The sequence below is a fragment of the Saccopteryx leptura genome, chromosome 7 (assembly GCF_036850995.1).
Source record: "Saccopteryx leptura isolate mSacLep1 chromosome 7, mSacLep1_pri_phased_curated, whole genome shotgun sequence".
Classification (NCBI taxonomy): domain Eukaryota; kingdom Metazoa; phylum Chordata; class Mammalia; order Chiroptera; family Emballonuridae; genus Saccopteryx; species Saccopteryx leptura.
Genome location: NC_089509.1, coordinates 51,482,381 through 51,499,962, shown reverse-complemented (window position 1 = coordinate 51,499,962; position 17,582 = coordinate 51,482,381). Strand labels below are relative to the sequence as shown.

At 36.3% G+C, this 17,582-nt stretch overlaps 1 protein-coding gene across 5 annotated transcripts in view; it reads right to left on the bottom strand.

Moving 5' to 3' along the window:
- CSRNP3 (cysteine and serine rich nuclear protein 3) overlaps positions 1-17,582 on the bottom strand; it is a 229,432-nt gene that overhangs the window by 69,041 nt on the left and 142,809 nt on the right. The window lies entirely within an intron of this gene.

Genomic DNA, 17,582 nt, shown 5'->3' with positions numbered 1-17,582 from the left:
GTGACTTCTGGGCTCATGGTAGCAACCATGGGGTCATGTCTGTGATCTCACGCTCAAGCCAGCAACCCCGTCCTCTAGCTGGATGAGCCTGTGCTCAAGTTGGTGAATTTGGGGCTTCAAAACTGGGTCCTCTGCATCCCAGTCCAATGCTCTATCCTCTGTGCCATGGCCTGGTCAGGCAGACAGTATATTATTTTTAAAAAGTACATAGTTTGACTCCTACAAAAATGTGCATACCAGAACTAACCCATGTAAAGATTTATAGAGCCAAAGGAAAATTGGGAAGGATTTATCTGGGTAATAATAACATGGTAGAAAATTCAGGTATGAAAGAGGGGAAACGGGCTGTTAAAATTAAAAAAAATATTTATTTGCAAAGAAGAACTTTTTGCATTACATTTGAGGCATACTCTCTTTTCTGACTGTCACAGTAACTTCAGAAATTATTTTTAAATGTAAAAAATATGGTAGAAGTATAGTAAGATGGCTATTAGAAAGGAGACATTTCAAAATAGAATAGAAATACCAGCACAGAGAATTCTGCCTGCCCTTCAAGATTTGTAAGAGTGTTAAATGATCTGAAGAAAATTCTCTAAGTGGTAAAGCCAAAGGCGCTGAAGAGCAAAATAAACATTTTCCTCTGTAGAAACATTTAATAGCCCATATAGATATATCAAGTGAGAAGTCACAATAACAAGAGCAAAGAGTAAATGAGGCCAACACAATAAGAGAAACAAGATAAAGTGTGTGTGTGTGTGTGTGTGCTTGTGTGCTTGTGTGCTTGTACACACACACATGAGCACAGGTAAATGTGGTGAGACTTTAAAAGAGATTAATTTTTCCAAAGATAAAAACTGTACAAGGATACGAAAAGATAAAAAACACTATGAGAACTTGTTCTAAATCCTCCTTAATATTATTTGCAATTAAATAAAAACAAAAACAGCTCAAACATCCTCTCATCTGTAAGACCTTCCTGACCTGAGCCCCTTTTGAACAGTAACATTGTGCCTCTGTGCTGCTTCACACATTTTCGCTTATTTCTACTGACTCATCTTATGCTCTATAAAAACATTGTTTGCATTTTCCTTTACCATCATTAAAATCAGGAGTTCCTTGAGGGCCAGGCCATACTTTATTTCTTTGCTTCTTCCATTCTTAGCATATCAAATGGAAGAATTCATGAGAACACTTGTGCCTGCTGGAAGGAAAGTGAGACGAAAAGCCAGAGAAGAAAGCCAGAGTTGGCATCAATGGTATTTCAATAACAAGATTGAAGGAGGCAGGCAGAACGCAAATAATAATATTTTGGTAGGAAGCCTGCTGTAAAAGCTGCCAAGAACAGCTGTGGTCAGACAAGACCCAGCATAGCACTCAGGACTACAATGATACAAGACTGCTTACCAAGAACTGATATTCATTTAGTTTGGCTTCCAATCTCCAGCTTAAGATTCATCATAACATGACCATACTCATAAGTTCTTTTGCAATAGAGAAAAAAATTAAAATAAGGTAAGAAGAGTAAGGTTACTATATGGTAGTAATCTCTTTGCTAAAATGTAAATTTGAAGAAAAGCAGTCTAGAAAGAGGTCAGCTATAGAATTGATCATTATATATATAATTATATATATATATGTGATCATATATATCACACACACATATACATAAAATAGAGAAAAAAATGTGGGATAGTAAACAAAGCTTGAGGCCATTTAGCCCGCAGGCAACGTTGGCATTGTGGTTGTAGAAAATGAATTATAATGGAATATCCTTCAGATAAATTCCTATAAAAATATGTGAGCTTCCTTTGAATAAGGAGGCACCTTACAAATTCCAAAATTAAGATATCAGTCACTGCATTTATGGGTTGCCCACTTCATATATATACCTTCATCTGAGAATTTATTCTTCGATTTCCAAGCCTTAGTCTTATTAAGAATTTATTCTTCCAACCAAAGTAACAAGCATAGCCTGCTTAATAATTTAATGACTTTACTAATAAACTTGAAAGAATTCTTTAATTTCTTTTTTTTTTTTTTCTTTTGTTTTTTTTTTTTTGAAGAGAGAGTAGGGTCGGGGAAGGGAAAGTGAAAGAGAAAGAGAAAGAAAGAGAAAGAGAAGCATCAACTCGGTGTTCCACTTAGTCATGCCGTTGATTACTGCTCGGCTGCCGGCTGGAACTGGTGACCTCAGGGGTGGAGCCAGCACCCTTAGGATTGAACCAGGGACCTCCTGTCAACAGTGTTCCAAGATGATACTCTATTCATTGTGCCGCTGGTCAGGGAACTCTTTAAACATTTTGGGGTGTTTTTTTTTGTATTTTTCTGAAGTGAGAAGCGGCGAGGGGGACAGTGGGGGGCAGACAGACTGACTTCTGCATGTGCCTGACTGGGATCCACCCGGCATACCCACTAGGGGGTGAAGCTCTGCCCAGCGTTGCTCCACTGCAACCAGAGCCATTCTAGAGACCATGGAGCCATCCTCAGTGCAGACCAACTTTTGCTCCCATGAAGCCTTGGCTGCAGGAGGGGAAGAGAGAGACAGAGGGAAAGGAGAGGGAGAAGGGTGGAGAAGCAGATGGGCACTTCCCTGACTGGGAATCAAACTCAACTTCCACATGCCTGGCCGACGCTCTATCGCTGAGCTAACCAGTCAGGGTTTCTTTAAATTCTTTAACCTTGGACTTTCTAAGTCCTTCTGACTTAGGGGATGTATATGCAATTCATTATCTTTATCAGATTGAGCTAGTAGGGAAATAACTCAGGTCAAAATTACCTATCTTAGGATATTTGCCAGTAATAAAACTCTAGGACACAAGACAAGAATTTCTCAGTCTCCAACTCTGCTCTTTTGATAATACTTTTCATTGTGTGTGCAGAACTTCAAAAATTGATTCAAAAGGATATGTTCTCTCTTGATACTTTTTTTACTTTGCCAGCAGCTATGAGGTACAATATGGGGGTGGAAATCATATGGGGTCCCCAACTACCTAACTCACCAGGAAGCACTGTTTGCTTCCTAGGCTCAGACTAATGTAATAAAATATTTTGTGGTTCAATGTGATTGCACAGTTTTAGTCTTTATTGTTTGAACTGAACTAAAAAAGTTTAGATAAAAAGAAAGAAATACCTTGTGATTTTTAATATCGCAACTCAATGCATAAAAATTAGGCCACAGAAAAGGGATTTTCCTATAATAAATCCATCATCAACTCTATATTTTTCTAGAACAATTTTAGGTACAAATGTAAATTAGAAGATATTTGCCTTTAACTTGCTTTTTGGCTGATCTTTTTCTTGATTTTATTGTAACAGTTCTGTAATTCAGGTAATGTAGAACATTACTGGGTCACCGTGCACCTTCTGTTAAGAAACAAAGACACTCACACTATCTGGGGTGTGATTGATAGTTTTATGATTTTAAAGCCCAAATATATAATCATCCCAAAAGAAGGAATGGGAAGGGTGGGTCTAAATGAAAAGGAATGTGTTTCTAACATGTTTCAGCATTTTTGAATAGCCTCCCAAACTCACACCATATAAACAACAACATTCATATGGATAATCCAGCATAACCCTGCGATGTAGTTCTTTTCCCAACCTCTAAAACTGCAGTTTTCAACATTTTTCATCTCATGGCAATAAAACTCTGTGACACACCAAAAATACATGTTATATTTTTTGCCAATCTGATTAAAAAAAAGTAGTTATAAAATGATTCATTGGCAGTTGTTGTGTTGGCTGTTGTCATTTTTTCAAATTTGACAATCTAAGGGGAAAAGGTCAGTGCCTCTGACTAAATAATCAGGTGTTGCATTTTTTTAATAAATACATTTTTATTAATTTTAATGGGGTGACATCAATAAATCAGGGTACATATATTCAAAGAAAACATGTCCAGGTTATCTTGTCATTCAATTATGTTGCATACCCATCACCCGAAGTCAGATTGTCCTGTGTTGCGTGTTTTAAACATTCATGTGACAAACCAGTGTGCTTCCTGTAGCACACTGTTTGAAAAGCACTGCTCTAATGCATTACCAAATCATTCTCTAAGCCAAACTCAGACTTAGGTTCTCTGAATAAAGCCATTATAATTAACCTCAGAGTGCTTTCCGTCCCTGTGAAGGCTATTATTTCTAGCATCCCTTAATCCTTCCACATATATAATTTGCTCTGTGTGGGCTGTGGACAAGAGCAAAAGGTGAAGGAATAGCAAAAATTTCCTAATGCTGGTTACACAATTATATGAAATTGTGTAATCTTTGGAAATGTCAATTTGTTTAGTTCTTGGTTTATATATATTTTTTCTGTTATTGTTCATCAATAGCAATGGTGCCTACCTTTGTGCATTTCACAGAGTCCAATTAAATTACAGTCTTATTTGCACGTTAAATATTAGCTAATGTTGATAACAGTGACAGCTATGTTAATGAGATAATATACTTTCATTTCCAAAAGGTAAAAAAAGCTACTCACAGTTTTTCAAGCAACTTCTTGAAGACAACACAGCAAAAAGACCTGCCACTGCTGTGTTGAAAAGCCGCAGATGGAATATTTTTGTTGGTATACCAATTGTCACCATAGTCTGTGTACAAAATCACTGAGCACCATATACTTTGAACTGTGTTTTTCTGTTATTGTGATATTTTCATTGACTTATTTATCCTCCAGCAAGTTTTTGTATTATCAAAGAATAAACATTGTAGCTGTATGTTCAGAAATAGGGCTAGCCTGTGTCAATGGAAGAGAATAAAATTGATCCAGCGGTCAGTCTGGGACTGAGCGTGATTGTCACACTCACATTCTAATTCATTGAGCTAACTGACCACAGATCAAACAAAAGCATACAGCAAAAGTAGGCTAGAAATAGTTGAGAAGCATAAGAAAAAAAAAAGGTGGATTGGAAAAAAAAACCTTAAATGAAGAATATCTACAAATTAGAACCCAAATTAACACTAACATTTTTAAAGTTGTAAGGTGCAGAAAATTTTAGAAACACAAAAAATGAGGGGTTTAAATAATCAGAGTTGCCCTGGCCGGTTGGCTCAGCGGTAGAGCGTCGGCCTGGCGTGCAGGGGACCCAGGTTCGATTCCCGGCCAGGGCACATAGGAGAGGCGCCCATTTGCTTCTCCACTCCCCACCCCCTCCTTCCTCTCTGTCTCTCTCTTCCCCTCACGCAGCCAAGGCTCCATTGGAGCAAAGATGGCCAGGGCGCTGGGGATGGTTCCTTGGCCTCTGCCCCAGGCGCTGGAGTGGCTCTGGTCGCGGCAGAGCGATGCCCCGGAGGGGCAGAGCATCGCCCCCTGGTGGGCAGAGCATCGCACCCTGGTGGGCGTGCCGGGTGGATCCCTGTCGGGCGCATGCGGGAGTCTGTCTGTCTCTCCCCGTTTCCAGCTTCAGAAAGAAAAAATAATAATAATAATAATCAGAGTTAACACAACAGTATTCTGGTAATGTTTAACAACTGGCTCCCCATAAAAATGCATATGTTTATTATAAGTTCTATTTATATAAAGAATGCCTAGCCCAATATGTATCAATAGTATTAAAATATAAATACTCTTATGGACTCAACTGTTAATTGATTTTTGCCTAATTTTTGTATCCATTGCTAATTTCTGATTTTAGTAAGAGGTGAGTATAGTTTGGATATGAACATTGGTTGACATTTTTAAGTTAATGAGTAAAAAAAAAAAAGAAACATCAAAACATGCAGAAACTTCATTTGTTTGTTAATGATTTGTGAACAATATTTTTGCTAAGTAGGATAGTAATTTTACTACTAGAAGAATATTTATTCAGTTTTTTTTGTGTGTAATGCATAATGTAAAAACTATATAAGTGACATCATTTAAAATTTAATTTGGATTATCCACATTTTTTCTACTGCTTTTTTAAGTCTATCGAATATAAACACACAGGCAAAAACAAAAGAGTTATTTGATATGTGTAAAACAATATTTTTTTTTAGGATTTCACTGTTTTAATGTTTATAAATGATATTTTTACCTACATGTTTCTAAAAATTTGGAAAAATAAATGCAGGTCATATTGTATTCTATAAAAAATACACTTTTACACAAGCGTAATTCTATTATTCAGGAATTCGAAGGTAATTGATTTTGCTATTCCACAAAAAAACAATTTTGAAAATTGGAGAAATAATAGATTACCAAAAATAACCACAAAAATACCTTTAAAAAATCTTTGTGTATAGAAAATAGCATCTAATATTTTGGCAAGCATCTTATGGTTTTGTAAATATCACTTAGATAATATAAAGGTAATCTTGATTAAAAAAAAGCTAGAGGTAAGAGCAAATACAAATGGTTTTACTCTTTATGCAGTACAGATAAAAGCTCTACAATGAAGACTTTAATTAAATCATTTGACCTTGATTTGATTTTATACTTAGAAGATGATATTATACCCACATAGACTTCTGCAAGTACTACAGTCAAGCCTAAATTAAAAACTACATTTCAAAGAAGGAAAAGAAAGTTTCATTGAGCAATCCCTCAAGGCTTCCACAGAAAGGTATGGTTAAGAGTTCAAACACTAGAGTGAGACTGACCAGGGTTTGAACCTGATTCCGCTACATACAGGACCCTGGAAAAGTCAGTAACCTTCTCAGAAATCCAGTTTCATCTGTAAAGTTAGGATAAAAAATAATTCTCATTTCCTAAGAATGCAGACACGAAAGAAGAGAGATGAGAAGCATCAATTCTTTGTCGTGGCTCCTTTGTTTCCTTAGTTGTTCTCTGATTGCTTTCTCATATGAGCCTTGATGGGGGGGGGGGGGGACTACAGAAGAGCAAGTGACCCCGTGCTCAAGCCAGCAAGCTTGGGCTTCAAGCCAGCAGGCTTTTCGGCTCAAGCCAGCAACCATGGGGTCATGTCTATGATTCCATGCTCAAGCCAGCGATCTCACACTCAAGCTGGATGAGCCCACGCTCAAGCCAGCAACCTCAGGGTTTCGAACCTGGGTCCTCTGCATCCCAGTCTGATGCTCTATCCACTGCACCACTGCCTGGTCAGGCTAAAAAAAATCTTACTTTTTTTTTTTTTTTTTTTTACCATTTTAAAGAAAACCCACCGTTTTTTTGAGATTGCAATAGATTCTAAGTCTTAACTAGAAACAGTAAGAGCTGTTAACTGAAACAGTAGCAATTAGTTTTATAATGGGAATTTTTACTTACCACTAGCTTGCTCTCTGCTGGAGCCCAGGGCAGGTCTCCACCCTGCAATGCTTTTCCTGTTTGCTACCGTCTTTCCTTTTCTAATCCCATGTTCTGAGTATATAAGTATATAATTTTTGTCCGATCGATTGCATTATCTTCTCTCCCCACCCCCTCTCCCTCCTTCTCTTAGACTTTTCAAGCTTCAACTTACTATCTATTTCTTCTAGTAAGTCGTTCTTGATAAATCTTTTAAAAAAACTTCCATAAATACCTGTGCCAATATTTACTTCTTTGTCCCAGTATTTACATAAAAAGTCACACTTTATTGATGTTCTGATAATGTCTAGAGTCAGGAGAATAAGTCCAAAAGACATCAAATACTTGCTGTAACTACTTCCCATAAATCTTATCTTGAAGTGCACTCATAAAAGCTCTCACATGTTTCCATTAAGTTTGTCTACAAGAGAGCTTCTCTGCAAATGGCCGATGCTAATGAGCCCATGGATATTTTTAAAGCCCGATGTGGCCAGTCAAAGGGGAGGCTGCTGCCAAGACAACCCTTCTCTGCAGCTCCGAAGGACTTCCCGCGGATGTGAGCCTGACTGAGAGGTGCCACGCGCCTAGTCTTACCTCCGCAGTTAGAACAACGTCGGCATTTCTTCTTTCCTGCTCCTTTCCCTCTAACGAGAAGCTACTACTCAGAAAAACACTAAGTGGTTCAGCTCAGGAAAAAAATCTAAGAGGACCAAGTTTTGACTATCATCCATACCATTTGAATACAAAAGTTTATGACTTCAATACAAAAAGCTATATGCATGAAAGAGTTAGTAAGCAAGAACAGCTAACTCACTTTGAACCCAAGCCATTTCATACAATATTTATCAAGCTTCTCTCATTTAAAATGGAATCTATGTGTTATTTTATCATTTTGCAGTAGACTTTCCTATATTTTCTGAATTGGATGCAAACTGTTAGGAGATGTTTTTAGAAGTCTGAAAAGTGATGCTAGAGTGAGAAAGGCTGAGAATGCCTTTTTAACAATAATTACGGTAAACAATATATTATTATAAAAATACAGGATCCAGAGTCAGACTGACATAAAGATCAAAAGCTGGTCCCATAACTCATTAGCTTTGTGATTCTGGGCAGCTATTTAAAAGCAGCATGAGACGCTTCCTAGCTTGTGCTAAGTGAGATAATGTGTTACATGTAAGTGCACTACCTAGGATGGACTGTTTAATGAAAGTTAATAAATGACAGTTATTATTGCTATGATTATTATTCTGAACCTTTATGATATTTTAGAAATGCTCTGGAATTTTTACTTCCATAACAACTGTGCGTGAATCTCAGATTGTTCCCTGAATAATGTTCCACTACTTAGACTGGGAATAAAAAAGATGTATTTGGTAAATTAAAGATAGACTCCAGAAGGATTGCACTGGATGAGATAGGCTTCTTTTATTTCTATTACCTTTGGGAAGTATACTCTAGATCCACCATGCCCTTCTCTCATACACCTGGCTGCTTTCTCACAGTTCTGACTGGCTTAGATCTGAAGATATTTAAATTTTTATTCCTAATTTAGATCTTTTCCAGACTTCTCTCTCATTTTTCCAAAAATAGACTTACTCCCTTTAGAGGTAGTTTTTCAAAATAATTATAAATAAAATTTGTGTTGGCCTTTATTGGAAACATCATCACCATCTTCCCTAACATTTTGGGGCATTTACTAAATAGTAAGTACTGTATTTCCCCATTTTTAGATGCTTCCATTTATAAGTCGCACACTTAATTTTGAGGCCTGAAATTTTAAAATGAATGTATTACATAAAGTTATTGAACTCAAGTTTTATTCATCATAAAATTCATACAGTTCCTCATCAAGTGCAAAAAATCAGGAAATGCAAGTAAAAAAATCTACAACCACTGTATAAGATGCACCCAGTTTTTAAACCCCAAACTTTTTGTAAAGGGGTGCATCTTATATTTGGGGAAATACGGTATAATGTAAAACATTTTGCCTATGTTCACTTTTTAAAGCCAACATTAAACTTGTAATGTTGATAGTTTTTTTTCAAATCATTAGATGAGGAAGCCAAACGTCAGAGATATTATATTGCTTGCCTCTGAATTGACAATCTTTGATGAGAATTTGAGTCCAGATATCACATTTTTAACTACTAGAGAATGAGATAGGCCACCTATATATGGATTTTTAATAGTCACCTCAAAGGAATTATCCCCAAAGGGATTGGGATATATAATACTATAAATAACTCAGCAAGGGCTACCAGAGGCATCTTATGTTTTGAGGGAAGAATTACCTGAATCTTATGTAAATTATAGTATCTATCTTCATGTTTTCCAAATGAAGAAACAAGTTAAATGATTCAACCATGGTCAGAGCTACTAAAACTAGATTGAGGATCTTCTGGCTCCTTGCTTATGGCTTTTTCAGTTATTACAAACTGAATTTGCAGTGGAGTCCCTTTCTCAGAAATTCAGCTGACGCACTAGGGAAAGAAAAACCATAGCCAACCTAAATACTTTCCTTTTACAAAGACTCCTAAACACTTCACTGGTAATCAGCTAAAGAAACAATATACTATTTTGACACCACTGAGGGGAAGACGGTCATGTGGGATTTGCTGTACACTGTATTTTATAAGCACAGGAAGTCATTTCCAATGCTGATTTTTTTCTAAATGTCACTGTGCAGCCTAGAGCTAATACTGGAAAAGCAATGGCTCCCCACATTTTAGAACTTACGTAATGAATTTGTGGGAAAAGATTTAAGGAAAACATTTGACAATGTCACTTGGCTAATATTGTGGACAAGATGCAGGCTCTGAATGAATACATTAAATTGTGTTCTCCTTAATGACCGAAATTGGCCTGGGGGGTTTTAATGTGCTACAGGCTTCTTCTGGCTTTCTCTTAGAAATACTGTGGTAAACAAAACAGATACAGAAAAATGTACAAATATACTATAAAATCACGGTATGTACAGTGAAAGAAAATAATGGGGTGGGGATGCTGGGGAGACACTGACTTTGATCTCAAGTGAAAGCTATGTAAAACTTGTGAGAAATTATAAACATATCACACCTTTAGGCAAAACATGCACTTATTACCCATATTTAATGGATATTAATATTTTGCTATATTTACTGCTCTTTTTAAAATATGAATAAAAATGAGAAAGTACAGATGGAGCACCCAGTACCTATTCTTATTCATCTCTAGAGGTGCCCATCCTCACATTTAAGTAGGAAAGCGATGGGATCCCATACGCTGCTGCGTGGAGAAGAGCCCAAGACTCCAGCGAGAGGAAGCGGGGAGCAGCTGGAAGGCCCCGGCCGCAGGGCCCAGGGCCGAGTGTATGCACTTGGGTGGGACGAAACAAAGGGAGAGAAGCGAACAGAAGCGACACATTTATGTAACACATAACTGTGGGAGAAGGAGCAAATACATAAGAAGACAAAAAGAACTTTAACAAAATATATAAGCAGGCTGAAAAAAGGACGTAACTCTAATAAGCCCATTTTAGAAAGGCTAATTCTGAGGTCAAGATCCTGAATTTAAACCAAACCAAATGACAACTAAATGAACTGTCCGTACATAATGTTAGTGATCTGACTTGGTAATGCCTTTTTCCCTAGCTGATTCAAAGGGTGGTGGAGGTGAAGGCAACCTGGATTCCCTCAAGTGTGTTATACAGCTACTGCATAAATAGTTGCACGGCATCCAATTAAACAGTGATGTTTCTTCCTGGGAAAGCAGTATATAAGCAAATGAAACCCCAAAGGAACATGTTAGGAACACATAATTATAGCAGGACCCGATTTAAAACACAGTTCACATTACATGTATTTAAATACAATAACCAATACATCAGAATCCTGATATATCACAATGATAAATGAGAGTTAGCGTGTAAATTGGTATTTATTTCCATTAATGTTCACGCCATTATGAAGTCCTAAAATAAATGCATCTTTTTTTCTGACTTAATATGGTTTAGTTGTACTAAAAAATGGACAATCTATTACATAGCTAAGTGTTATTTATCAAGTATTTAACAGTAATTGAACCAGACCAGTCTAAGTCCAGAAAAGGTCAGCGGTGTGTGCAAATGTAGAACAGAATACAGTAAGTGTTGGAGAAGTGTTAAAACATCTTAGGCTATGAGTTTCTACAGAACCTGGATCATGTCTCATTTACTTTTCTGTTTCCAGCTCCTAGTACTGGTTCAGTGAAAGCCACACACTGAGTGCTTATAAGTGTTCATTCATTCATCGCTTTATTAATACAAATACCAATTAAGTGCTTACTCAATGCTAAGCATTGAAGGACCAATTCCTGCCTTGGATGAGCTTACACTCAATTCCTTTCAAATTCATTTTGAGTGTCCTGCTTTACAGATAGCCAGGAAGGACAGGCAGAGGAGGGCAGATGTGAAGGCGGGGGCCACAGTGATGAGAAGGCAAGAGAATGTGCTGAGTGTGAGTGGGAGGTGGAGTGACTTGAGGAGTCTGCACTTCGAATTGGAAGGGAAATCAACTGTGGGCACCGAGGAGGATGCTGGGACCGCTGTGTGGCAATAACGAGCAGCTGAGTGTAGAAACACATTGTTTTATCATTTTCTCCAAAACTGTTTAAAGTTTTCAGGTGCTTTGAATAAAAAAAGGAGTATGGAGTGAAGGATTTGAGACAAAAATGGTGAAGAGTCTGGCCTTCAAAAAAAAAAAGACTGAAATAATGGAGCAAATGGTGAAGGGTAGAAAAATATGGAAAGATAAGAAGTAGGTGCTAAGTTGGGGGAAACAAGAGGATGAGGTAAAAAAAAAGAAAAAAAGAGTATGGGAAGGAAACGTGGAAGGAAAAAAGATCTGGCCTGAGTTTGAAATATTACAATCTGATATTCTGGAGAAACTGTAGAGCTGTTCTAGTTTATGAAAATGTTCAGGATGAGGCTGTGGATATAAGCAGCTGAGTGAAGTGGAGGTAAAGGACAGGAGCGAACCAGACAGAGGTGACTGAGGAAATATGAGACTGACGGTTCAATGAGTCAGCATATGGCTGAGGACATCGTGGTTTGCTGGGGGGTTCTAAGATGGAAAGGTGATAGCAAATCATTGCTGAACTTTTTGAATGTTGGTGAAATACCAGAGGCTCTGAACAAATGGCAAAGAGGGTGAGCAGAATGAGAGACCTGGTAAATTTTCATAGAGAAATACTTGGTATGAACTTTATAGTAGTATAGAAGTTCACAGTCAGAGATTAGAAAAAAGAGGAGAAGACATTTAAGCCTGAAAGATGATCTTAATACGGTCAGAGAGGCACAATGGTTGATTTTCTGATTTATCATTACTGGATCTCTCAGATGAAATGATCTGAAACAATTCTACTGGACCAGCCAATGCGCTTTACAGTGTATTCTAAATGGACCACTAGCTTGTATCTATCTTCCTTCACTCATAATCATCCAAACTCCTTAAATCCCTTATCTCCAGCAAACGAAATTTAACACCTAATGATTCAACTGGTCCATGTCCGGTGTTAGATATATAGTAGATCCCCAACTGGTTCATTCTGATCTGACAAAGCCTGGCTAATGGGTTCTTTTCCAACACAAGGGTCTTCAGAGAGTTTGGGAATTTCTTAATATAGCTTTTCAGAAGTGTCTTGACCTTGCTTATTTTTTCTTACTTGGACATGGCTCTAACCTAAGATGCTATTTGATCCTTGTTCTTAGAATCATATTCTCGGGGTAGAAAAGGAGCTTTTGAGGGTTATGTGGTCCCGCATCCTGCTCAATCAAAGACTTCCCTAAAGAACTGTGTTGTTTCTCTCTGAACACTCCTCCACACATTGAAAACTCACTGATTCAGAGGTAGGTTGCTGCATTTGTCTTTGCTATAGTAAATTCTCAAATTAATAGCACAACGCTAGGTAGACACAATCTGTCACTGTTATCTTCAAGTTGTGTTTACTACTTGTAGTTTATCATTTTGACTTGTCTGAAAGCAACTCGCACTGAGCCTATAACTGATACACTATATTTGTTGAAACTGAATCTAAATCTTCAAGGCATCTTAACTGCTTGGTAGAAAAGAGACATATTTCACTCACATTTCCAGTACAGTCAAGTTTCATATCAAAATCTGTTTTCTATTGATTATTTATTTTAAAACCCATTATGCAGTCAGAGGAAGACCTGACTGGGGTGGATATGGTAGCATATTTATGCTCTGGGTATTTAGAGAGAAAACAGAGGGAAGTAAAAAAGAAAGGAGGGAGAGAAGGATATAAACCTGGATTAGAATCTCAGCTCCTGGGCAAATTATAAATACATCTGAATTTTAATTTCTATTTTTATACAATGGGTCCAATAATGGTTCCTAATTCACAACATTTTTTGGATATCAAATGAACTGAAGAATATGAAAGTGTCTTTAAATGAGGAAAGCTTATCCCTTTGTAATACATCCACTACCTGCTTTCTGTGCCATTTAGAATAGCTAACCTTTGCCTCTTGATATTTTTACTTCCTAAATATTATACATTTATTTGTAGGAGCACTCTGTTTCAGGAAAAATAATGTGTTCCTTTTGAGAGGATGTTTTATCACACAGCTTCTCATTATTCATGTAAAGTGCCAAGAACCTTGAGAGAACAGGAAAAAAAAATCAGCCCTCTCTAAGCTTCTCTGTAGCTCTGCTTTTGACAGCACACGAGGACAGGCTGATTGGCTATAGAACGACAGGGATTTGATGAAGCAAAGCGTTCTGCCCCAAACAGAATCCAGCTGCTTCTGTCTCAAGGGAAGTAAAAGACATGACCTTGGTTGATCGCTCTTAGGTATATGAGTTGCCTGGCAAACCTCAGAAGTCCAGGAAAAAGGCAGAAACCTTCCCTGATTTATATGTTGAAGGCTTCATTATCATAATGTGATATGCTGCAAATTGAGAATCTTCACAGAAAGTTTAGAACAGCATGGGATTTTCTATTACCATAGCTTACTGACATGTTCTAAACAATCTTATCAATTCCTACACTTGTAACGACAACAAAATGCTATGTTACAAAATATGTTAGTGCTTTTAAAACACTAAGTACATGGAATATTTTAAATTTGAAGGATGAGTTCATGATGAGTAAGATTTAAATAACCATATTTTAAATAATCTCCATGTGAAACTAAGTTTGATTTCCTAATGCTACACAAATTTAAAAGACATTAAAAATCTGTCTTTAAGGTAATCAACTTTATTTCTAAAAGCAGGAAAATATATTAAAGAAAGGATTCTTTAATAACATTTCAAAAAGTATATGTCCATAGATTCTCATACAGTAAGACCACTGCAAGTAAATACATATTTTAACCTAGATGAAAAAATTAAACATTTTCTGTACATCAGTTGTTGTACTAGCAAATAATCTGAATACATTTCTAGATTCAAAAACCCCCTTTAACTACTCCTCTCACATGCTCAGAACTTTTATACAGTGAATATTTTAGGTAGGATTTTTACATTTAGAGTCTTTGTTTTCTTTTACCTTTCTCTCTGTAATGTAAATATGATGAACCAAGCACACTATTAAATGAAAACAGCACTTTTTAATTAAATGAGACACTTAATTATCTTTAAAAACCATGGAAAAATCTCTGCCAGATTTCATGTAACACAAAGTTAGATCAGCAATTTAGTAAATTAATTATTACCACCTCCTACTGATAATAAATAATAAGCTAAAATATTTTTAAAAAATTTTGGACATCATAAAATATGTCTATCTTCTCCAATGAAGAAAAGAAAATAATGCATAAGTCTTTAGTGGTTAGCTGAAGTATTGCATGACTGAGCTGATCATGCCATTTCAATCTGCTGTTCGCATATGTAAACACAATCTAAGCTAAAGCTATTTTTGTTTAAATTTAAAACTTATAGTATTTGTTATGGAATGCACAGACTATTGACATAAATAAAAATTAATAAGTATAAAAAATGTATCCACCACTCAAATATTTTAACAAATCAAATCAGTTTCAGTTTTTAGGGCATCTTATTATTCTTAGCACTTACGGGTACATAGACTTTTCTGACAGTATAGGCAAAATTTTGTGTTCTACTTTTCTTAACATTATTTCTTAACATTATTATAAGCACTTTACAGATTGTCATAAAACCTTCATAGGTATCGTGAAAATAAGTTAGTTGTATATATTACCACTTCTTAATGCTCTTACACATGGTATTTCTTCTTCCCCAAGCCCAAACCATGTTTTTTGGTACTACCATCAAGCAGCAGCATTTTCATTTATACATCTTTCCTTTCAATCTGTGATGCTTCCCCCTTCAGATAAATTATCTGAAGTACAGACTTACAGATATGAATATAATGGCTCTTATATTTCCAAAGTGCTTTCTAAATTTCACTACCACCAATAGCAATGTGTGTACCTATGATTTGTGCTGTGACCCCCATTAGCACGTATCACTATTTTTCACTGGATCAAGGACCACACATTTCACGGAGATGAAATTTTTATGATTTCATTCTAATATATACTCATGAATATTGTTTTAATCTGCATTATTACCATTGTTGTCAAATGCTTAAAAATATTTTCAAATCACATTTTCTATCATGTAGATTATCTCTAGGGTGTGTGCCATAATATTTATCTAAAAATTTACATATGCTTTCTAATATTCTATCTAGAATATAATGCTATACTATATTAACTACAGATATATATATATTTTTAATATAGTTTGTTTTACTTTTACTTTGGGCTTTTTTGTTGTAGGGTATTTATATATTACTAAATATGTTAAGTTATTACAATGTGAGTTTTTTCTGTTACTTAAAAGCTCATATAATGATTTTTAACAAATGTCTTGACAAATATGCATCTTCCCCCATGACTTGTGTTTTTATTTTTATTTTATTTATTTATTTTTTACAGGGAAGAGAGAGAATCAGAGAGAGGGATAGATAGGGACAGACAGGAACAGAGAGAGACAAGGAGCATCAATCATTAGTTCCTTGTTGCGACACCCTAGTTGTTCATTGATTGCTTTCTCATATGTGCCCTGACCTTGGGCCTTCAGCAGACCGAGCAACCCCTTGCTCGAGCCAGCGACCTGGGGTCCAAGCTGGCGAGCTTTTTGCTCAAGCCAGATGAGCCTGCGCCCAAGCTGGCGACCTCAGGGTCTCAAACCTGGGTCCTCCGCATCCCAGTCCAACGCTCCATCCACTGCGCCACCGCCTGGTTAGTCTTTTTTGTTGTTTTTTGTTTCTATTTTTTAAATTTATCAATTTTATCTAGAAAGTATTTTAGCATATGTTGTGAGATGTGTATATAACTTACTTCGTTTTCAAACTCTAACATTACAACAATTTATTAAATACTCCTTCCTTATCCCATTATTTTAAACTGCTCTGTTTTATAGATATCAGTATCTTATATATAGCATGTTGAGATTTTTTATACTTTTCTAGACCTAATTAGTACAAAATAGTTAAATTATATAATTTTCTGCTATATTGATGTCTGGAATGGCTTCTCAACATTTAAGGCTCTGTGTGTGTATGTTTGACAGAGACAGAGAGAGAGACAGAGAGAAGGACAGATAGAGACAGAGAGAGTGAGAGATGAGAAGCATCAATTCTTTGTTGCAGTATCTTAGTTGTTCATTGAATCCTTTATCATATGTGCTTTGACGGGGGGAGGGGGAGGCTATAGTAGAGCAAGTGACCCCTTGCTCAAGCCAGCAACCTTGGGCTCAAGCCAGAGATAATGGGGTCATGTCTACAATCCCACAATCAAGCCAGTGAGTGACCTTGGGGTTTCAAACCTGGGTCCTCCTTGTCCCAGTCCGATGCTCTGTTCACTGCGCCACTGCCTGGTAAGGCTATGGCTTCTTTTTAATATTAAGACAAATTTGGTAAATATATTTCTTCTTTTGAATCAAAAATATAAGATCATATGATATCATCATGACATATGCACATGTATTTGTAGATCACCTACATCACACAATAACCTTATCCCTAAATATTTTATGATTTTTACTGCTAAAATAGTTGTAATTGCCCTTTCACAATAATTTCTATTAGTTTGTTTGATTAAAAAAATGCTGTTGATTTTAGTATATTTGTTTTATGTTCTATAGTTTTACTAAGCTCCTTATTATTTCTTAATAATTAATTAATTTTTAATTCTTTTGATTTTCTGGGTGGTCATATTTCCACAATAAATTCTATATTATGAATCATACATTAATCTAATCAGCTACTTAATTGAAAAAAAAAACAACAACCCCAAAACTAAGACTAACTATCTGTCATGATCTCAAGATATATTACAGCCTGCCTGCTGG